Genomic DNA, 24,607 nt, shown 5'->3' with positions numbered 1-24,607 from the left:
GAATCTGAAGTCTGTAGTCCTGTTAATCTGTGGGCTGTTTTAGTACAGAAACAAAATTTTATTTTTCTTTGCCAGCAGAAACCTAGGGCACTTCTATAATACAGAGTGACACAATGCTTATGTAAACAATGTGGAAAGGGACATAATAACTCCCTGTTACATTTGAAGAGATCAGAATATTGACTATGAGGATAAATATCACTTAATGATTTAGGATTCTTTCAATATACCTGCCTGATGAAAAAAAAATGCTTAAAACACTGCAATAAGGCAACATATTCATATTTGTCTTGAGTTCATTTTGAAGGGACTTGTGCATTGTAAGTTTTCAGAAATCCTTCAATTTACTGAGATGTATTTTGAGAAAGCTGCTTAATACAAGTGCATAAAAGACTATCAGTAAATGAAACGGCCATCAATGAAGAGCGTATCATAAATTCCTTGGCTTCCAAGAGCTTACCAATAATCTACTGAAAGTTGTGCTGTGGTAAGGCACCTGCCAAGTGTTAAAAAATGCTTTTTTGGCATGACAGAGAGCAACATAAAAGGTGAAGACACATGTTTGGACACCTACTTCTGTCTCAAGTGTCACCTGCAGTGGCGCTGATCACTCCAAAGACTTCACAAACCTGAAGTTGTTCCCAGTGTTGCACATCAGCAGTATGGCTACATCCACACTTCAATATGCATCTGTTACTTTGTGTTGTTTCATGAAGTATAAAAGAATCTGAGCCACGGTGACGTAAACCAGGCCTAATTTAGGGAAATCAACAAGAGCACTCTGAAGCTGGTACAACCTTTGGAATAAGCTGCTTCCCCCATGGTCCACTTTTAAGAACAGTCTGAAAACAGGAAACTATTCTGCAATCCTGAAAACACTTTGGATTGTAGCGAGGAAATAAATAGCTCCTTTCCACTCCAAGCTGCTGGCTGTGCTTGTGCATTGTTTTTTGGCTGAGTAACAGCTGTGAAGAGGGCAATACCTTCCAAATGCAAATATTAAAATGCCCTTAAGATGTAGACATTTTTATTGTGCTTTGGGAACAGTGCATTCTAGTTTAGACATTAAAAATTCAACATAGAGTACATAGTTTACACCTATTAACTAGATTTCTAGTGGTGGTTGGCCTAAACAGGACTGTACATGGCAAGGATATAAGAAAGAAAAAACTTGATGGAAATTAAGTGACCTCTAAATATATGGTCTTCACAGAATTACATTTAAATATTTTCATTCTTTTTCCAGTCCTCTACATTAATTCAAAAATTCATGACTTCAAGGACACACAGGCAACGTTCTTTGCTTTAGCTCATTATCTTGGAAAGGTCTCCATATCTAAGACATTAAGACATGTTTATTACCATGTAGAAGAGGATAAAGCACCATGAGGCAGTCTTCTCTGCACTCAAATTTCTCCTTGTTATGAAATACAATGTTCTGCAAGCACTGAGTCATTAAAACATGAGAACAATCCCTAGTACAGTATTTATTAAACAGTCAAAAAAAGAAGAAACTATTTTAATGGAATTCTAAATTTATTATCTGTTAGATTTCCAAATATTTTTAAAGAACAATTGAGAAATTACTCATTAACTATTTTGTTCTGATTAGGAATGGACTGAAATTATCTGAGGAATGATTTCCAAGATAAAATGTGATGTAATGAAATTGAAAAATATCTGAGAAATTTTTTTTCAGTTGAAACTGCTAGTGTAAGCTAGACTGGCTTTCAGATTTTTATCCTTCTTTTTGTCCCATTCACTTTATACTATTAACTACCTCTTCAGCAGCTCTATTGAGCTGCAATTTAAAAAAAAATCTGAACCAAAGCCAAACCAACCAAACAACTTTGCCATCAAGAAAAAAATTTGCCTTTCATATTTTAATATAATGCAGAGAAGAAAAAGGAGATATTTTATATTTAGGTTTAGGGAGTTAAATTTTTTTTACAGAAAGGAAAATGAAGATCCCATGTGAAAATATTTGCTAATTCAGAAGGTTAGGAAGACCTGGATTAAGGAGAGCCAGGACATTCTGGACCTCCATTCAACCTTGGCTTTTAATCTCAGGTTAAAATTTGGAAGGATGTAAGAAAGGAATGTTAGTGTCAGTAACTAAAGCTCTGTAGTCTTAACTTTTTAACCTCAGATTTGGTATCAGTGCAATTACATTGCCCTACGTAGAAACTGGTGTAACTGTGGCTTCTTGATACAAATATTTTGTTAGAGAAACTGTTATAATGTGCCTTTAGAAATTAGAAAGGGATACCAGCACAGAAATCTGTATTAGCATTTAATCTGGCAAGTGAATAATTACAGAAATTCTAGAAAATTATCACAAGATAGTTGTCTTGTGGCTACTTTTACCTTTCTGTGAAAGTGAACCAGTAATTAGCATTAATGGGGACATTGCCTCTTCACTGGCTCCCACAGCAAGGCTGGAGCAAACCAAGGCTCTCACCCTAGCTGTGATCCATGAAAAATAATTTTATATGGTAAGATTCATATCTTCATATGGTAAGATGTGGATGCATTTTGCTGATTGTTTCCAACCTTCCCCTCTAGCATTCCCCAAGTGTTACTTAACGCCATTTCTGGGTCTGGGCTCAGGCTCATGCTTTTGCACAGCACATGGATGAAGTCAAAGAAATTAATGGCAAACTCACAATTCTGGCACCAATGTTTCTTTATAAGCCCACTTTAAGGAACTAGACTTCCCTAGAAAATTATTGTAAAAGCCTGGGTTGTGTTATCTTAGACCCCAAAGTTATTTGGATAGTTTTAGTGGCATTACAACAGATGATAGGGCCTCAGTTTGTGGTTAAATGAATCAGTTCAGGGGTTTTATCTGCAAGGGCTTGGTTTGCTAGAAGTGGTTTGCACACTCAGATCTGTGAGGGAAGAGAGAAAGGCAGTGCCATGCTGTTCTGGAAACCTGGGGGAAAGCACTTCCCTGGGAAGTGGAAGATCTGATTCAGTTTCCTCCACATCCTGAGGAAGGCACAGCCCTCTCCCATTTCCCAGGCTTTTCCCTAGACAGGTATGGGGTCACACTCCATCCTTCCTATTGCAGAAGGACTGCTGATAATCCAGATGCAGCAAGCATGGACCCAAAGAACAGGCAGGCAAGAGGAGCCCATGTGACTTGTAGCGTGTGAGCTGTAGGGAAACTTGGCTTCCCTCTTAGGAGTGAACATGTAAACAGCTTGGGAAACCTCTGATTAGCTGTGAGTATTGAAACAGCTTGGGAAGTGGGCATTCTAAGCTACCTCTAAATGAGTAATGTGTTTTCTGGGCAACACCACCACCTGTGTTTTGGGCTGATATGAATGATTCAGTGTGACATCTGCAGTGTGCACTCTTCTGAATACATCACTGTTATCAGGGGGATGAAAATGTATGTCCATTTTGGCCCATTTAGCAAATTAGCAAAAGCTTGGAATAATGGCCATGATACAAAAACACGAATGACTAATCAGTTGAAATTTTTTTTGGCAAGGATGTCAAAAGGCATTAAACATTTTTTAGATATAAAAAATGTAATAAGCCTCTGGACTGCCAGTAAAGGGCAGTGCTAAGGCAAGTGAAAAAGAAAACACTTTAATGCTTATTGCAGAACAGAGGGTCTGAAAAGTCCGTATTTCTCCTAAGTTAATGAGATGAAGGAAACCCATGCTGAAGAAGAGAGAAATAAAGTATCAAAAGGATGTCACTTTTGGAGAAAATTTATTTGTTTGGATCCCTATTATTTTCTTCATTCTTGTCCTTCTCCCCTTTGTTACATCCTCCTCATTGGAGCTGAGCTGGAGCTGGAGTGATATTGTGATTAGTCCAGAATATGGAGCAACTTCCATCTTCAATGCCTCTATGTGTTTATGCATGTGTGCCTGTGAGTATATTAATGCACTTGTACAATATTCCATCTGATGCTGACAAAATACCTCCAAAGGAAGGAGTGAAGGTATTTCCTCCTTTTGTTCTTGAGGAGGGTAAGACACATTTTTTCTGCACACAAATGCTCTCCTGTTCCTGATGCAATCACTTTCAAAATGTGCTGTCCCACCCAAATGAGAATTGCATCCTACTTTTCTCCTCTGGGGACTGGGAGCTTTAAATTTTAGGGCTTGTCTCTACAAGCACAGTCTTTACTTCCCTCTGGCCCCATGCAGGCAAAGAAATCAGACCATCTGGTCCTGCATCCATTGCACCACCCACAGTCAACTGTTTATCTTGAAAAGCCAGGGTACCTCTTACAATTGGATGGAACCTCAAGATGTGTTGGAGGAAAAGTCTGTAACTTAAAATGATGCATACTAAATAATAAAAACTTAACTCTGAAATTCAGAGTTGTTTTTGTAATGTCAGTCTGAAATATGTTATCTGTGAGCTTATGTCTCCAGGGACCACAGTGGTAGGTGCTGAGCCTGGGGCTCTTTCTGAGTCAGAAAGGCACAGGGCCAGGAAAAATGGCAGTTCCCAGCCCTTATTAATGAGTGCATGGGGAGATCTTTCTGTTTACAGGATCAAAGACCAGCTGACACTTGCTCTGGCACCGATGAGATGATAAATAAGGATCCTGCTTTTGTGAGTTCCTGAGCACCTTTAAATCTTATTGACCTTGGTGCAGAGGAAGAAGAAACTGTAAATATAACTCTCTGAAGATTCTCTGTGAAGCCCTTGCATTCATGTGGGACAGCAGTGACAAATGCAGGAATCTGAGTGTCCCCAAGACACCACAACCTGGGACTCTTACGATAAGACACCTTTTTCTGAAACCAGCATCAGTTTTTTTTTAATACAAAGTTGCCTCTTTTTAAATGACCATTGGAAGAAATGACCTTGTGATATGGGTGAAGTTGTATTGAATACCTGAGATGATGGATGATGATATATTGCATCCTATTGCATAGTTCCTGAAGAGGCACAGTTTGTCTACAGGAAAGGTATTAGCTTGGATATTTGTTACCGTTTCCTTTTCATATTATAAAAGCAAAACATATGCAGATTGGATGTCCACGGTTCACATAAAAAGATGTACTTAGTTTTCTGTTATTCATTAGTTAAATGTTATAGATATTATTTACCAAAAAGTTCCTTGTCCATAGCTGAACTTTATGCATTTTTCTACTTCCTCAGCTTGTGGCAGAAAATGAAACAAAAGCCTTATCTGGGTTTTTACCAGTAGGGTAGCATACACCCTTTGATAACTTGGTGTATTTTTGTCTTTAGTTTATTTAGTCTTCTATTTATTTTTACAATTGATTGCCATTGATTATTAACATTTTAATTAGTAATAACCTGGTAAATTTTTTTAAATGCCCTGAAAACAGCAGGCAGAACAGAGAAGTACATAATGAGCCTTCAGTTTCCTCTTCTTTTGACATCTGCCTTCTGCAAATTAATGATTTGCATATAAATACCCTTTAACTGCAGCTGTAAGATTTTTTGTAATCTATTGAAGATTGAATGATTATGCATTTCATAAAAATGCTGTTCAACTTAATTTTTTAAAGAAAGAATATTTTTAAAAAAATTACGTGGGATTTTTGAAATTGTCACCCCTCTTTTTACCAGCAGCAGCTCAGCAGTTTTTTTTACTCACCTGTCCTGTGATTCTTTTGCCTTTTTTCCCCCCTCTGTGCTTACTACCTGCCCCTTTCCCCTGCCTTTGGAGTGTCTCTATTGGCTCTGCTCTGCTCCTGAAGCCCTGCATGTGAAGTACTATTGCTGCATGGAAAAAAATTCTCTTCACCAGGGCAGCTTACCTGGAAAGTGGGGAGTAGTAGCACCCGAATTCCAAAGAAGGGAAATGCAAGCCCAGAGGTGGCATTTGGGAGCTGCACAAGAAGTCTAAAGCACTGTGTGGAAGAACTGACTGACATCTATAAGCACCAGTTAGATTTTGTGTCCCTTCATCTCTCCTCCCACCTTCTAAGAAAATGATCCAAGAAAAAGCAGCCGTTATATAGGCAAAGTCTCTGGCAAATTTTGGTTGCATCAGGGTATTTGGAAAATTCTGGGGCAAGTGCCTTTGTGGTTAAGAGCCTGTAACTAAGTTTGCAGATTAAAAATAACATTCTTTCAGGTTCAGCTCCTAAACAGATCAAATGATCTTAATATCTGCCTTGTAAATGTTTATACTGACAAAAATCTGTAAAGTAAAGTTTGAACTGCAAATTCACCTGTATTAAATGTTGTCCTCCTGGAAAGACACTTAAATACACTTTCATAAGCAGACCTTGTTTATAGTGCTGGAGTTTATAACTTGGAGGATATTCAAATGAAATTGTTTTGGAAGAGCTTTTTGCTTCCCCAGTTTTCTGAGCAAAACTTGCAGCAAAACCATGCAGTCAAATACAAATGTTTGATGTTTTGGTGGGAACAGTTTATAATAGCTTTGTTCTGATGCACATTTATAGCAGCTTTGCACGGGTGTAACTCCTGGCTCCGTGTGAGCAACAACGCCAGTGAACACACTCAGTCCCTGGGGAGTTGAAATGGGGAGAAAAAAGTGATCATGGTGTATGAAATGGTGTATATATTTAATAAGGCATTTATGTAATACTTTGTGTGTTTATGCATACATCTGATTTATGAAGAGAGATCCTGTATCCATACAGGTGAAGAACTGTGCATTTATCTTGTGTGGAAGCTCACTTCTGGCAGCCTCAATCCACGCTGAGATAAGCAGGAAGGCAGCAGGCTCAGGAGGGTTTTCCCTTCTCCCGGCAGCCTGGCGGGCTCAGGGCTCCATCCCTGGGGCAGGGTCTGGCTGTGCAGCCCTGCCATCCTGGCAGGACCCCATCCATCCATCATCCGTCCATCTGTCCATCCATCCATCCATCCATCCATCCATCCATCCATCCATCATCCGTCCATCCATCGTCCGTCCATCCATCGTCCGTCCATCCATCCATCCATCCATCCATCCATCCATCCATCCATCGTCCGTCCATCCATCGTCCGTCCATCCATCGTCCGTCCATCCATCCATCCATCCATCCATCCATCCATCCATCCATCCATCATCCGTCCATCCATCATCCGTCCATCCATCGTCCGTCCATCCATCCATCCATGACCACGACCTACTCCCACTGACTCCTGCCTGCCCTCCTGCCTCGGGGCCAGCTGCCCCTGCCAGGCCCAGACTTGGAAAGAATCAAACCATTTTTCTGCCCTTGAGCCGAATCCATGCCAGCCAGTCTGAGGGAGCTCACCATGGCTGCTTTTCAAACATCTCTAATATTTGAATCCATGCATAGTAGCTCATGTTACTCCAAAATCAGTCTTATTCCCCATTCCTTTTTCTCTCTTGGTCCCTCTAGGTTATTTTCCCATTCTCGCAGCACTCCCACCTACTCCATGCTGAATTAACATTCTGTTTACCTTCTAGTCCAGATTGTTAACAGCATGACCCTGGTCCATGAAGTTCAGTGGCTTTTATTAGGTTTAAATCAGTCCTTTAATAGGTCTGCTCATTCCTGTTAAAGCCTGGCAGATTGACTTCATTTTTTTTTCTTATATCCAAAGACGAAAAATCAGAAACACCCATTACCTCTAGCACAGTTGCATTTCAAGTCAAAACAGGTTGCTTTTATTTCTGGGATTTCCACTAGGTTTTTCTGTCATAACCCCTGGCTCAGGCAACAGTTTTTTTTTTTAATTTTTTTTTCTTTTTTGGAAAAGGTAAACAGACTATTTTCCCCCCTCTCCAAGACTTTTATACAGATCATAATTCCTTACAAACCTGCAAAATGTGAATGTCAGAGGACCTGGATTGTTCCCACTTACTGGAATGATGCTGCTAATCTCTTCCTGCATCTGATTTATATGTAAATAGAAAGGAGGTGGCTTGTAGGGAGGCCAAATAGGAATCCCTTCTGTTATAGGAAACCACAGCTGTGAGTCATTCCAAATGAAAAGCTTAGTAAAAACATCAACATCCCTAAAATATTTTTTGAGAAAAAAAATCCATGCAAGAGAAAATTACCCTGATGATTCTAAACCAAATGATGAAGAGGTTTCCTTTTTATTTTCTTTCTTTTTCCTGGATGTTCATTCCCTTTGCTTGAGGTAATAGCAGTGCTTTACTGCAGAAAGTGATTTTAAATTATCCTCAGAGCCAACTCTTTGAAGTTTAACGGCAGAGCAGAGATGAGTGAAGCTTTCATGTCCTGCACCCTCAGAGGATCACTGACATGAGCAAACACTGCAGAATGAAGGTGATAAGCAGAACAGGAGAATTACAGAGCAACCGTGAAGTTTGCAGCTTTATTCAGATGCCAACACTTACACAAAAAAGCCCAACTGCAATGCTCCGTGCCTTTTTACACTTCTGAGCTCTCTCCATAGGTAATTCTATTTACAGTCTCAAGCTACACTTTTTCTGGGTTTCTCACCCCTATTTATCATTATATAAATATATATTTTTTTCTCCCCTTCTTTTTGATGTGGCTGCTGAGAGGGCCCAGCTGTTCTGGTGTTCCCTGCAAGGACAGCAGCAACTGTGGTTTTACCATTCTACCTCCCTCTGTTTTGCAGCTGACTGCTCCATATGCCTCCTCCCTCAGGTTTCTGTTTACTGGGTTTATTTTACTTGAGTTTTTGTTTGTTTGTTTGTTTGTCTCATTGGCCTGGAAGCTTTTCCATACACGAGGGGTTTAGGGGACAGCATTTCATCTGCAGTAAAGTATAGCCATTACACATTTCTTGTTAGTTTAGCAGTGTGGCCTGACCTTGAGCTATACACAGACTGCAGAGAAGACGGGAACTTCAGCTTAAAACCAAAACTGAAAAGTAGCAGGGGAATTCTCATCTACAAGGAAATATGGGCAGCAGGCTCCATGAGGCTGTGTGGCTCGTGGCAGCAACTCCTTCCCCACGTAAGAGACAGAACATGAAATAAAGCCACCAAACATCTGCCTGGGATTTTAGTGCTCATATAGGTATTATGTACCTGTTTCCTAAATTTATATTAATTTCCTTCTGCCATTTTTTGGTATAGTTGCTTCTTATTATTCATATTTGACACTATATAAAATTGTCAGCTTTTGTTCAATGTGATATGCAACCAGGAAAAATCTTATCTTTATAATGAATAAGAAGTGGCTCCTATAAATGCATAAATGTGTAAATTGCAGTTTTCCCATTCCCTGCAGGGGATTTTGCATGTTATCCAGAAGGAGTGCAACACCTTCCAGTCCTTCAGCCAATGTCACCTGAGTTCCATACATTTGTGTAAGTAATCATCACTTGGAAGCGGCATTAAAGCCAAGAAAAATCCCCAAATATATAATCCTTGTTTTGTTCCCAGGTTAATTATGTGTCATTCATCTGATAATTTATTTGGTTTATATTATCTTAACCAGCAGATAACCTGAGTCAGTATTCCTCTGGCTGAGGAAAATAAGGGGTCAAATAAAAGACCATAAATCTAACAAAAGTTTCCTGTGTTACTGCCACTGCCATTTAAATTTGTTCTAGGTACATTTACTGTTTAAACATCCTTCCTAATTTGATTATCAGCAAGATAAAATGTGGAGTTATTTACCTGCCTTTGTGTGCTGTATAGGTTTGTTTTGGCAACATTTCACAGAAGGCATATCTTTAAAAACATTAGTACTGTTGTACAGTATCTTAATGAACAAAGACTAGATAAATCTAGCAGGTTTTATCTATTTTTCCATCTGAATCACAGCTGTAAGAGAAGGCAAACTCAGGACCTTGGCCAAAATTTATTGTAATCTGAAGTAGCCAGCAAGCAAGCCCTGAAGGTGAGGAATCCAGCCTCATGGTGACAATTAACATGCCCTTGCAAAACCCCGAGGTGTGGTTTGAAATTCTTGTACCCTTGTTGGAAACCTTCCTCTTTGCACTTCTCCTTCTTGAACAACAGATTTGTGAGTCTGATCTCAGTTTATTTTTCAGATGCAATACTGTAAAATATTTGGGACTTCTACTACTCTAAATTGTTCAAAGAAGCCATGGAATGAAGTTTAGGTCCTTAGCTGGCTTATGTTGATGGCAATAGAGTTGCTTCAGGGACCAAATAAGTTTATGGCAGTTGACAATTTGATGGAATAATGACTTCTTGGTTTGTATGCTGCTGCTCATGCCTGCTAAGAATTGAAATTTTTTTCTCTCTTCTCTTTTGGTTTTTCTTTTTGTTTTGTTTGTTTGTTTTTTGGGATTTTTGACTTTTTTTTCCCCCTGTGAGATGAAAGATTACTTTAGAGTTCCAAGTAACAACCATTTGCCAGGTGTTCTGTTTGTTAAATATTCTTACCTGGATATTTGGACTATGTTCAGACTGTTCCTAAATCCTTTATTTGGCCATCATTTCTGCCTTGGTTTGGTACTCTCAGTAAGTGATCTGAAATGACCCTTTGTCACTCGTTCTGGGCTGAGCAGTAGCTGTGCCCCAAACAGAAGGAAGGGCAGCTGTGGGTCTCCTGCTCCAGATTTGCAGAGTGAGCATTCAGTGTCATCAGCCAGATCACCTGCACAGAAATGTGGTGTGAGAATGCAGAAATCTTGCCTGTCTTCAGATTGTCCTGTTTGTATTCCTGCAGTGGAAATTTCTCTCACAGGACAGAAATTTTTAATTGGATCTACTGTCCTGTAGAATGTATCAAATCAGCACAGTCATGTATGAGACAGGACATCTAATAAATGCAGCTTTTTCTCATGCTGTGTGGTACATTATCTGATTCCAAACCCAACTGAAAGGGCTGATCATTTGTTCTCCTGAAGGCCAGTGAGTTTAGAGGTGGAAAGACAATATGCATTAATTACTTTGGAAGACAGAGGAGGGACATAAAGATGATCCAAGGGCTGGAGCACCTCCCCTCTGAGGACAGACCAAAGGAGCTGGGGTTGTTCAGCCAGAAAAGGAGAAGGATTCAGGGAGACCTCACGTGGCCTTCCAGTACCTGGAGGGGGCTTATAGGAAGGAGGGAAGAGACTTTTTATATGGGCAGATAGTGACAGGGCAAGGGACACTGGTTTTAAACTGAAATAAGGCAGGTTTAGGTTAGATATAAGGAAGAATTTCTTTACTCAGAGGGTGGTGAGACAGAAACAGGTTGACCAGAGACACTGTGGATGCCCCATCCCTGGAAGTGTCCAAGGCCAGTTTGGATGGGACCCTGAGCTATCTGAACTAGTAAATGGCATCCCTGCCCATGGCAGCTGGTTTGGAACCCAGTTATCTTTAATGCCCTTCCCAACCCAAAACATTCTGTAATTCTATGATTCTTACTTGTTTTTAATTATTCTTTTAAATTATTCTTTTTAATTTCTGGAAATCCTTCTTTCAGCTAGTGTCCCCAAGAAAAAAGTGAAAAAGGATCTAAAAAATCAATTTATTTTGTTGCCAAAAATTGTCAATATTTCCATTAATTTTCAATTTACACTAATATTTCAAGTCTCAAAAAGGTGAACTTCTTTCTTCCCTTCTGTTGTTTAAGAGAGTTTGCTGATTCCCAGCTTTCCAACACAGATCCAAACATTTCCACTTTTTCCTCCCCATCTGCAGTAAATATGGTAGTTTAAGCATCTCTTCATGAGATGCTGGTAAAAAATCTGTTGAGCCTGGTAAGATTGATAGAAAATTAGGTAGGTAAAACCTGTGTTAGGACAAAAAGAGCTAGGAGCCTCCTCCTGGAGAGAAGTCTTCCTACACTTGCCCTACCAGCCCAGACACATGAATGAGATCTTTGCAAGTTCTCTGGCTGGATTCCTCCTGGTGCCCCAGGCTGGGTGACACAGTTTGCAAGGCTCCTCTCTGTTGCTCTCATATTTTAAATTGCAGGCACTCCAGCCTGACCCCAAATGCAGCAGAACTATTCTGTCAGGAGTAAAGCAATGGTCCCAAAAATGCCACACGGAAGCAGCTGCAACAACATCGGTGGTGGTGTCCCAGAAGGGAAGGACCAGTTTTCAGCAGGAGGTGAGTCATGTGAGCTTTTTGCTTCAAAGTACTTGTTTGACAATATTGCCCACATATTCTGCTGCTGCATTTACTTTCTTCCTACTCCACAGTAAAATGTTCCCTAAACTCTTTGGGATTTTAATTAATGGGTTTGCCTTATGAAAGTAGCATAAATAAGCTGTTGCAACTGTTTGTTCCAGTAAGATATTACTTTCCAGATGGGAGGCTCTCTGTTTAGTCCTTTGCTTCAGAATCTTTCTTCTGGTAGAGAGATACTATGCATAAATTAAAGAAAGTTTTAATTTTCTTTCCTTAGCATCAGTGACCAGGAAAACCATTTAAAAAGGAGACTTCACAAAATTCCACTGCAAAAACAGCAATAGCAGCTCACTCTTCCAGTGCCCCTGCAGAGCCCATGCGGAACACAGCTGCTGCACATCTCCAGCTGCTGCCCTCTCTACCACAGCAGATTTTTGGGTTTTCTCTTGACCAACTTCCTGGAAAGGTCCTCTCGGGTATTTTTGTCGTCAATGAACATAAATTTTAAAGGAATCAGCAGAAGTAGTATCAGAAAAATTATTTGAAGCAGAGAAGGGAAAAATCTCTCAGCTGAAGAATGGCTTTATCAGAAAGGGCTATATAGTCATGCATAGCAACTGCTGAAAAAAATAGAAAATATTATTTCATTATACAGCAGTGTAAACCAGAAGTTTTTCTGGCAGAGTCAGTGTCCCAGATTCAATAGCAGAATGCTAGTGGTTAACATTACTGTGAAGCAGACTAAAGTAAAACACATAAACTCTACAGAGAATCTTAATACACTGAGTGCTGATCACACATTACATCTTAATATTTTGACTTATTGCCATTTTTAGCATTGACTGCTGTAAAACTATAATTTTCTCACAAAAGAAATTAAATAACCCTATTATATATGGCTGTTTGCTCTCAAAATGTCTGCCAAATGAGGAGGAGGAAATATTGCATTTCATTTTAAGTTGAATAAGTGAATTTTAAAAAGTTAAGATAATGGATGAGAATTTTCTGAATGTGGATTGAATATATCAGTATTATTTGGTCTAGTAATGAGTAAGGGCAGAATTAAGTGCATTTCATAACTTGTGTGTGTATCTGTGTCTATGTGTATCCATGAACACAGATCCTCTGTTGCAATTTTGAGAAATACGTGGAATTCCTTCCTGCTTTAAAATTAGTGATGTCTGTGACACATTTATTTTCTAAGTACAGTATTACTCAAGGGTAATATTTTGCTTTTGCTAAATGTGTGTGCACTTGCTTGCAACACAATCCCTGTTGTTAGTAGTGGCTGGAGGCTCCATCTGTAGGAGCAGCATGCTTGGATACCACTCTTCACTTAAACCACTTCCTTGTAAACACTCCAATGGCAGCAGAAGGGGTTTGATGATTTCTTTTCCCTTAAGGAGCTCAGAATTACTGGTTTTTCACTTGGTTTTAGTTAGATTAAAAAAAAAAAAAAAGTTGTGGAAGACTCCAAGCAGTATTATCAGGAATAGCAACATCCATCTAGCTCAAAGCACAGGAGCTTACATGCCTTGCTCAGAAAATCATAGAATCATACACACATGGAATCAAGGAATCATGGAATGGCTTGCGTTGAAAGGGACCTTGCAGATCATCTAGTTCCCCTCTGCCATGGGCAGGGACACCTTCCACTAGAGGAGGTTGCTCAGAGCCCCATCGAGCCAGGCCATGAACATTGCCGGGATGGGTCATCCAAAACTTCTCTGGGCAAATTATTCCAGTGTCTAACCGTCCTCTAAATAAGAATTTATTCTCCATATCTAATCTAAACCTCCCCTCTTTCAGATTTAAGCCATTCTCCCCTGTCCTATCCCTACATGCATTTGCAGAAAGTCCCTCTCCAGCTCTCTTGCAGGATCCATTTAGGGACTGACAGTCTACTCTGAGGTCTCACTGAAGCCTTCTCCGCTCGAGGATGAGCAGCTCCAACTCTCTCAGCCTGTCTTCATCGGAGAGGAGCTCCTATCCTAGAGACATTTGATCATCTTTGTGTCCCTCCTCTGAGCTGTTCCAACAGACCCATGTTCTTGATGTGTTGAGGACCCCAGGGCTGGATGCAGTATTGCAGGTGAAAGATCTGTAGCTCCAGAGCAGGTCTAACATATTTTTGCATTTAAAGCTCACAGAAAGTTTCCTGCATTATTTTGGTTTCCTAGCACTCTTAATTAATCTGAAATGCATCTCCTGGGACTGTCCCTAGCTGTCTGGTTGGGTGAGAGTGGTCCTGGCACAGGAAAGATGCAGTTGAGATAAGCAGACTGGGAGGGTTTGGAGAAAGCCTTTGCAAGATGACTGAGCTCTGGCAGCAGGCTGCCTCTCCAGGCTGCTTGCCCAGTTTTCCAGGGTGCTACAGGGGCAGCTAGGGACTAAAAGCACATTCAGGTTTTGCTTTAACTCCCTTTATCAGCATGGGCAAAAATATGGCACTGGTTTAGTGATAGCAGTGAGTAAAGGAATACAGCACTCCAACTGAAGCTCTCATTTCTATGGGATGCACTACAAATCATGAGTAATCCTTGGACTGTGAATTCCTTGTGAATGAATAAAAAGCCTTCCTTTGCTATCCAAGCTTCATGTCAGTCTGGGGCTTCAAGACCATTAGTTGCAAAATGAATTGCAAGTGAATGGAAGGTTTCATTGGGCTTCATTTTCTTGCAAAACCCACAAGAAACCTTACCCAGTTTTGTTAATGAACTGGAAGATAAAAGAAAAATTAGGAGGCTTTATCTTAGTTTTAATAACAAAAATCACTCAGTCATTTGAGCCAGTTCTACTGATATGCTCTACAAGAATCAGCATGTGTCACTGTATGGAGCAAAAAGATGGAGCAGATTTTCCAGTTTCCTTCTCAATACTGAGGAAGCATGAAAAAAATTGGTGCCAGACTGCAGATGGTGTGGAGCCTTATGTGTTGGTTTTGTGTGCATTTCCATATAGCACACTGCATATACCAAGCACAACGAAGCAGCCAAGGGAATGCTACTATATATCTTAAGCTTTCATCTTTAAACCTGCATTTCTGAAAAATTATACCACAAAGAGAGGCAGAACATACAACAGATGCTCTTTAATACTGTATTATATTTTCATCAAATCACCCAAATTGTGGATTATAGGCAAATGTGTTTACTAAATTAAGGAATTCCTTCTAATCTGGGAAATATAATAGATAATTTTCTAGTTTACTCTCCCTTTATTTCAATACTTCTTTCCTCCTAAGCAGGAAATGGGAACTCAAGTGGGCTACAGCCAGTGTTTTCAGCATACCCTGGTTCCACCTGAGCTGGGGGCACTGATGTGGCCATGCTGCCATGCACGGCTGACGTGGCCAGACACATGCCACCCCTCTAAAGCCCCACACTGTTTGCTCAGCACCACTTTCCACAATCCTCTTTACAGGTCTTAAAGATGTTTTCCAACCCAAATAATTCTTTGATTCTACAAATATGAATTGCTGTTGGAATTCTGTCACTGCTTCTGAAGGGAAAAGGTAGGACAATAAAGCAAGACTATGCGAGGGAACATTTTGCCAGCTTATAAAGGATGAGCTATCTGACAACTGGTTTATAGGCTGCCTAAACTGTCCTAGTTTACTGTTCCTCAGTTTCAATCAGTTTGAAGTGTTTGCACAGTGCAGATCAGATTGAGCCATTAGGCTTGGATCCCAGTCTGGAATATTTTACGAAGAAGATACTGGTGGACTTCTAAAATTCTATCTCTTGGAAAGCCTTCAACAAGAGAAAGATTCTGTTCTACATTTTTTACATTTAGATCATATCTGGTGTTGGAAAGAGCCAATTTTAAAGAACCACTTGGTTTGCACACATTACACTTCATCAGTCATATCCCTCACTCTCACAGTTTGCCTTCTAAAGGCTCTTTGCATATCTATCTCCCATGGGTGTCTCACATTCCCAAACAGACCACTCAAAAAGGGAAGAGGAAGAAGAGCATCCAAGAACAAGCAATGCTAAAGGTCACTGCTTTTCCAGGCCTTGATTCAGAAAATTGTAATTTAGAAATATTTCAGATTCTCCCATTTGAACTTTCTGAAGGAAACTTCAAGGAAATAAGATTTGGCACTGATAGGAACATCAGGCTGGCGGGCTGACATACGGACTTCCCACCCAGTTTCTCATGAGCCTTCTCAGATGTCATGGGACCTGGTGGCAAGGGGATCAGTAAAACAGCTGCTGAGGGGCTGGGAAGGGCTGCTAACAATTCTCTGCTTAGTGACAAAGATAAGAATTTATGATTCCTTATTCTCAAGAGATATCATTTATATCTTGGGAAGATCTGAAAGGGTGGACCAGATATGATCTTTGTGAAAAGTAATTTTTTTATATGGTGATGCCCTCAGATGGCTGGCAACTGAGAATTTCCCCTCTGACTGTCACCACAAGGCCAATGGCCAACCAGCTTAGGATTTTGGTCAAGGGAATGAGGAGATCCTCTCTTTTACCAGGTCATCTTGGCTTTGTTTTCAGGCCACACTTCTACAGCAGCTCACTGAGAGCAACAGTAACTGTATGGAATAAATGTGGTTAGTCCATAGTCCAGATTCTCTAACAACCACAGACAGCAAGACTTGTCTGACTCTCATTAACAACATGTTACACTTACCTTGACTGATGCAGCCTTTCTGGAAAAGCACAATGTTCTTACAGATCTTTCACTGTGGATGAATGAATATCATCAGGGACTTGGAGAGGGTGACTACTTTCACACACATACTTGCAGTTGCATTCACATGAAACAGCCTTGTCTATAAAATTATAAGGCCTTAGACTAAAAATGAAGAATATGGTACTGTGAAGTCTGCCAAGCACCCTTTCAGTTGCTTTCTTGTTTGTTTTGGTTGAATGTTATTTTTGTGTACACAGATACATTGGAGAGTGTACTCTGAATTCTGTGCTTCTCTTGAGGCCTTTGCTCTGTGAGCAGTATGATAGTTTGGGATCTCAAATGAGCTAAAAGAACGCATTTGATTTTCTTCTTATCATTACTAATCACTCATAATCATTCATCACTATTGGAAAGAAACTTCTTTAGGATGCTAGACCTGGGATCTCAAAACCTGAAGTTTTGGTGGCCTTGGTACTTCTGTTCAGACCTGTGGGATTGTTGTGTTTATAAGTCCACAAAGACTCCAACATCAGCCTCTTCCTCCTGCTGTACAGCGTGTGCTCCCAGTGTCTCCCCAGTCACTGAGGGTTTACTGTCACAGAATTTCTAACAAACACGAGGAGGACATGAATGCAGCAGCTTTGCCTCTGAAACACCAGCAGGAGTGGGCAAACAGGTGCTGGGCTCCCCTTGTGCCGTGCCTGTGGGAGCAGGGAGATTCCAGGCGGGTGGGGAAGGAGCCATTCCCAGGGGACACAGGAGGGACAGAGACACCCGAGCCCCTCCTGCGGATTATTGGAGATGAATATCAGGGAAAGCGGCATGATCAAGGCCTGAGGTCTTGCTTCTCGTGGCAGAAGCAGAACACTGGCATCAGCTGAGGGTGCAGAGCAGGATAGTGGGCAAGTGCCCAGACCTAAAGCGAGGAGGAAGCTTCTCCCAGAGCTGCTGCATCTGCTGCAGGTTGATGGAAGACCAGTGAGGGACTCCAGGGAAAGTGTGCAGAGTTTTGTTATAAAAGCTCTCTGAAAAGGGTAGGGATTTACCCTGGTATAAAGCTGAGCAGTTGAATTTTTATGGATAAAATGTGTCTGATTTGGAGCTGCAAGTTTTCCATGCAAAGCCAATAATGTCCACCTTAGAAATCCTGGAGCTGCAGTGTGTGGCAGGTTTTATAGCCTGTGAGATATGGAAATTAATTACAAACAGGATTTGCAATTCTTTTGGGGTGGGGAGGCAGTCTTGTGTCAACATTTTGACTTGCAAATATTCTAAAATGTCTCACACCACAAAAGAACTAAATCTGATTTTTCCAGGCATATAATGACTTGTACTGATTAAAGAACACTGCTCATATCTGGGTCCAATAAAAGTAAGTGAACAAAGCAAATAGACATGCAAATAAAAAAGAGATCTGATATGGCATGGTGTAAAGTTTAATCCAAATAAGGCTATGAATGGGTTCTCCACAGCGCTTCATTGACAATAAAAAATGTATTTAAGGCAGTAAATGTACAACAGCTGGCAAATATCATGTGCCAAGTCTTATTTTAGATTAGTAAGAGAAAACTGAGACTTATTAAACTTATGCAGTGATTCCCAGGATAGCCAGTTGGATTTTTAGAACTTCTTTCTGGTGCTACTAAATTAGTACCCTACTTTAGGGAACCTGTGGCCTTGAAAATGGAAGAATACACAGAAATTTTTGGATTGGTGAAAACAAAGCAAAAATAAACCTGGGAAAGGCAAATAGCCCATCTCAGCCTCAGTTCACTTCAAATGACTGAGAAGCAGGCAGGAAGGCAATTCATTATATAGCTCATCATCCTTGCACAGACAGGAGAGTTTGACAGTCAGTTTAATAGCCTCAGAAATGATTTAATAAAATTTCTGCTTTTAAGTGCTATTTATCATCTGCTTGCAATGGCATGCATTTTAGAAAAATTATAGGTTTTTAAATATATGTAAATGCTATAGTACATATTTCTAGTTTTAATTTAAAAAACAGGTGAAAATAAACCATGCTGAGATAACAAAAAATTTTTCTTTTTCTTTGTTTGTCTTTTTCACTAATACAAATATTAAAACAATTCAAGTTACAACTGTACCCTCAGTCACTACCAGTTAAATGGAATTTTTTTTTTTAAAGTTAATTTAATTTTTTGCTGAGATGAGCAGTGTAGCTCAGCCTGCAGAGTGACCAAAGGGATGGACTACAGGGTCACAGAATCACACACTATTCTGAGACAGACAGAACAAGAGGACACAGTCTCAAGTTGCGCTAAAGGAGATACAGGCTAGAATTAAGGAGGAAGTTTTTTACAGAAAGAGTGGTCAAATACTGGAATCATCTACCCAGGGAGGTGGTAGAGTCACCATCCCTCGAAGAGTTTAATAAAAGACTGGATGTGGCACTTGGTGCCATGACCTAGTTGAGGTGTTAGAACATGGGTTGGACTTGATGATCTTAAAGGTCTCTTCCAACCTAGAAATTCTGTGATTCTGTGATTCTGTGAGTTGAGAGAGACCCACAAGGATCATTGAGTCCAACTCCTGACCTTGCACAGGACAGTCCCAAGAGTCACACCACAAGGCTGATGATGATGTGATGATAATGCCAAGCATGTCAAGCAATGGAGAAGTCCCTGTAAGATTTGTGATCAGGTTTGGTTGTGTACAACCTCACTGAAGTCCAAATGAAGGTGCTGCATGTAGAGGTAAGGAAGTTCCTGGCTTTTCCATGCAATAATTGTCATGTGTCCTGCAGCTGAGGGAAGCTCATTAGGTGAAATCTCCAGTGTGCTGCATCTGCAGGTTCGGAGCAGTCAGGCTGTGTGCTCACTCAGGTCGGTTTTGCTCGAGATGATGTGCAGAGCTGGTGGCCCAGGAGCTCCTTTGGTCCCTTTGGTGGCTGGTGCTGCCTGGGACACTTTCCTGTTCCATGCCTGGATTCTGCTCTGGGGTCTGACCTTCCTCTTGAGGGGTATCTTGTCTTGCTTCTGGTTTTTGTACAGGTTCATCCCTCTAAAATTTATGGTTGTGCTCTGCAACCGTGCTTTAATTTTGCAATAAGTAAACAGCAATGCTGGAAAATTTTCCTAGAGCAACACTGACCTTGAAATTCTCCATCTCTTAACCTGGCATCTATTACCCACCTCCTTTCTGCATGAATATGCCTTGCAATTCAAAGGGTTTTTAGACAGCAATATATCATTATAAAGTCTGGGTATGTTTGGTTTACTTTCCAATCTGAATGCACAGATATGTGCACAATAGTGAATTGAGGCCCTAAGGTATTTTAAAAGTGCTTGTAGCAAGGACTATGTGTTTTCAGATATAAATACAAACACATGACATGAACATTATTTTATTTTATTTTTGTTATTTCTTTCTTTTTTTTCAGCTTTACAAAGCAATAACTCCTAACTGTAGAAATGTGGGCAGGAAATATAAAAATAAGATTCAATCTGAAGAGGGGGCTGATACATCAGATGAAAAAATAATTCAAAACATATATATTCAAGAAGAAAAATAAAAGATAATTGAAAAGCAGTAATATAGAAGAGACCTAAGGGTAGCATCAGACAGGAAATTACAAAGCCATTTCCAATGCAATGTAATCATTACTTACATGAAATAATAATAATAATACTTTATCTATATGACTGCAGATCTCAAAATGATTCACGGGTTGCCATCATTTTTTCCCATCTCTGTGAAATGTTTGTCTTCAAGGTTCTTTTTCTTATGTTTCATATTTTTGCTCCCCTTAAAATGCATGTGATCATTTGTAATTATATTTTTCTGCTGTTGTTTCTGCTGCAGGATGGTGGGAGCCATGGCAGCACTGCCAGTGCTGCTGGAGGGGTGACAGCAGTGACTGAGATTTATTGAAGCCGTGTTTGTGTGTTTGGAGGAGCTGCTGGTGGGAATCACCCTTCAGGGACTTCCCAGTTTCCTTTTAAAGCTGCCTCAGTTTTGCAGGGAGCATTCAGCTGGAGCTTTCCCTGAAGCTCAGTGTCCTGTTCCTGCACACAGCTGTTCAGGGAGCCCTGAGGGACAGGGGGTTTTCATTGGTAGGGATTTTCAAGCAAATACTGGGCTGGCTTGGAGAGAAAATGGCTTGTGCCAGAACATTATGGGTCTATACTTGACAAACGCACAAGCTTTGAGCAATTTTATAGCACCAGGGTGATCCATGAATAGAACTTATTAATTAAAATCTTAACAAAGGACCCATTATTATTATGGATTAAAAAAAAACACTCCAGTTTGTCTTTTTTGGGGGTGATGAACTCTTGCTGGGTGTGTTTATTCTTAATTTAATAATTATAGAGCTCTGTTTGGCTATGTGGATATCTAAATCAACCATTCAGAAAACAGCACCAGGGCTAGAGGAATAGTTACTACAGCTATTCTCTGCTACTTCCTAGGATTTCAGTTAAGGTATAATAACACTTTTAAATGCCTTCATTTTCTACAGCCATTCATTTTATCCATAATATTAAAATAATATCCTGTTATTCCTTCTCATCAGCATTCTATGATTTTATCAACTGGCCTGATTTAGCTTAAATGCATGAAAATATATTGTAGAGCACACACAGAAAAAAAACCTACTCACTTTCTCATGTGTTTTTTTTCCTAGGATTCTTTGTAGGCAGAGAAGAACAAGACAGAAAATATGACTCTTGTGGAAACACCCAGTGTTCAAAGGCAACAGCTGCATGCACACTGCTGAAATGTACAGTAGAAGTTAGATTTGACACTGTCAAATGGTTTATTCTGAGGAAAATGATTGTTCTGTGTATCCATAAAAAATGTAAGGAGAAAGATTTCCAAATACATTTATGAGTATCTCATCATTCCTCCGCTGGCGTGTCCCTCCGTGTGCACCTACGCGCTGCTTCCCGTTTATGTGATGGGGATTTTCCAGAGGGAGGAATTCACCACTGAAGTATTTGGATCCTGCAACTGCAGGTACAGCTTTGGATTTAGAAGCTGGAGCAAGCCCAGATGCTTCCAGCTGTCGTCAATTCCTGCTCCCTGAATTGCTTTGGATGCCTACTTCAGCTCCTGCAGTTAACACATTGCCCTCCTTGGTGTTTAGCAAAGGAAAAGGGCACAATCTTGACACTCCTCTGCTGGGCTTGCTTTGGAAGATAAAAAGGGTAGGAAAAGTTCTGTCTTGCATGTTGAAATAATAAGGCCTATAAAGCTTTTTGTGGCCTTATATAGAAAAAAAAGTGTTTTCTGGAGTGCTGGAAGTGCACAAAATAGCTATGGAGACAGACTGGACTCTGAAATGGGTGGCCTTTTCTTCTGGAGGTCTTCCAGTGATCTGTCTACTTCCTTTCTAATCCCCTGTAAACTTGTAGCTGCAGTAGCATTTTCATAGCTCAGGAAGGCATTTTCCTCTTCATCCTCTCCATCACTGGTGACTGTAGAACAATTATCAAATCTCCTCCAGTATTCTCTGTTCTCAAGCTGAATTGTACTTGTCTGTTTAACTGTCTTTATTCCTGATACAGGAGATATTCCCTATGGATAGGATCATACATGTAGCATTTCTTTGCTTGTTTTCCATTCTCCTATACCTTTTTAAGATTGGGAAACCAGAAGTGTCCACACCATTCAAGAAGTGGGCACTGTAAGATTTTATACCAGGGACATAGAGAGAACTATGATCACCTGAGTACCTGCTCATGGAGCAATCTGGCAGGTGCAGGAAGGTGTTTAACCCACCTTCTTCTCACTGTGCCCTTTTATGTCAGGGTCACTGCTGCAGATCCTGCTCCATGTTACGCTCCACACTACAACCTAAAAAAAGAAAAGCATCCCTCATATAAAGAAAGAAGCATCGTGAGGGAAAACACTGTGTCTTTGAGAAAATTATTTGAAACCTGAGTTTGTGTGGTCAGATAATTTCTAAATTTTCTAAACCACCCACAAAACCACTCACTTCTAACTCTCCTGTGGAAAATAAGTGCTGAAACAAAATGAATTAAGAAAGTGAACTTGACAGTGTCATATTTTATGCCTTTATGTTTTCAAGGGTGCATTTTTCTGTTGACCACAAACTATTCAGTAATAAATCACACATTGTGATCTTAGTTGTCTTTTCCTGTAAGTTAACCTCTTTCAAGAAAGAGGCCCATTGGGCCTGCCTATTTGTTTTATTTTGGTGTTGTTGGGTGGGGTTTTTTTTGTTGTAGTTTTTGTTTGCCAGCTTTTTTATAAATCTGTAGTGTAATTTACAGTGTGATTGTACACTATAACATCACATCTGTCCATGTTAGGAGCCTACCTTTCCCCAAATGGAGGAAATAGAGGCCTGTCGTGAAAGCTTTTAGCTGTCTTTCCATATAAAAATCAAGTGCAGTTAACCACAGCAGAGAATCTAAGGCTGTGTGGATGTTAACGTGCTTAAACAATTTTCTGTCATCCAAAGCTACTTACTATGTCTTTCCTCCTATGGTTGCCCATGAAAACTGGATGCAGCTTACATGTCTTCCCATAATCCCTGCAATTTAGAGATATTTATTATATGTTTTATTATCTCAACTTTTATGGCCAGCAACAATCCAGACAAAATGATTCATTCAAACACCCAATCCTGTGATAAAATGCTGGATTCCACTGAAGATTGTGTCCCTCAAGGCTATAAGGTTTCCCAAGATTGCAAAACAGAGGTGCTGTCTCTGCTCCAGTTCCCTTGTGACTTTGGATGTACTCATAAGAATTCCCAACCCTTTTTTGCTCATTTTCCTATAGAACAAAAAACTAAGATTAATATATTTAAGGCGGTTGCAAGTGGCATTTTGATGGTAGAAAAGCTTTTACCTTTTTATCAGTCTAGCAGGCCTTGCCTCTTCTCTTATCACAACTGTAAATAGAAGCAAAATAATGCCAGTGTTAATAATACCTGTCTTTATTAAACTCAGCTTGAAATGGCATGGTTTCCTATTAATGTTATATAAACACCTGAGTTAATGGAATACCAGCGAGCAGTGCAAAGTGAAACACTTGGAAGCTTGGAGCAGTTTCAGGGAAGTTCTAACATGGACCTGAGATGTGGAAGATGAAAAGCAGATTTTGCATTCTCCTACTCAGCTGCCTGAACTCTGCCTAAACTCTGGATGCCCAAACACCACTGACTGCTGATATTTTTACTGCAAGGTTCCCCAGGGGCTTTCTGTGCAAATGCAAAACATCTTGGCATCTGTCTCAGGACTGAGTAATTAGTAATTATGTATAGAGAAACACTAATGGTATTTCTCTGCTGAGTACTCCCAGGGGCCATCTTTACAGCCAATCCAGGTTATGTGGGATGGGAGAAGGCAGGGTGCATTTTACCTTTCTTCTTTAAACTGTGTTACTGCACAGAGGGGTGGGGGTGAGGAAGCACTAGGGATCTGTGCAACACAGCGTGTGAGAAGCCATAAGGACCAGAAATGAGGTTTTCCCTATTTCCTGCGCTCTGGATGAGTCATCTTGCTGACAGCTCATTTCCCTCTTTCCTCCTTTCTTTTCCCATGCCTGCTGCACTACAGCTCTCCTTCTCACATAATTATTTATTACTGCTCTTTCATTATCAGCTCTCTATCATCAGCTCACTGCTTCTACCCTGCCTTCAGATCCAAGCATTTGAGCAGTGGGATTGTAACACGCACACAGCTTCCACATCCAGACCTATGAGGGCAGATCCTTTTGGCTACACTTGCACTGAGCACCTTGAAAGGGTGAAGAGCCAATGAAGAAACTGCAGAGTAAGTCCCAGTGAAACTCTATGGACTCATGGGAAATGGAATTTGTAACACAGTGTGCTAGTGATTTTCTAAGGGACTTCAAAAAGTACATCCTACCTCTTACCTTTCTGTTAAATTCAAGTTCCTCCTTCCTACTGAGCAAGCAGAAGAATTTCTCAATACAAATACCTTAAAAAATTCTTTGACATAGGGAGAACATGTATTTTCCCTTGAC

General features: G+C 40.3%; 1 long non-coding RNA gene across 1 annotated transcript; it reads right to left on the bottom strand.

Annotated features, from left to right (window-relative positions):
- Positions 1-23,081: 23,081 nt before the first annotated feature.
- Positions 23,082-23,737, bottom strand: LOC135457767 (uncharacterized). The gene is made up of 3 exons (XR_010442769.1): positions 23,609-23,737; positions 23,468-23,510; positions 23,082-23,147 (listed from the first exon to the last, which is right to left on the bottom strand). It is a non-coding gene; the product is annotated as an uncharacterized LOC135457767 (long non-coding RNA).
- Positions 23,738-24,607: the final 870 nt, after the last annotated feature.

The sequence above is a fragment of the Zonotrichia leucophrys genome, chromosome 1A (assembly GCF_028769735.1).
Source record: "Zonotrichia leucophrys gambelii isolate GWCS_2022_RI chromosome 1A, RI_Zleu_2.0, whole genome shotgun sequence".
NCBI classification, from domain to species: Eukaryota; Metazoa; Chordata; class Aves; order Passeriformes; family Passerellidae; genus Zonotrichia; species Zonotrichia leucophrys.
The sequence above is the reverse complement of the archived record's forward strand: the minus strand, read 5'-3'. Positions and strand labels throughout refer to the sequence as shown.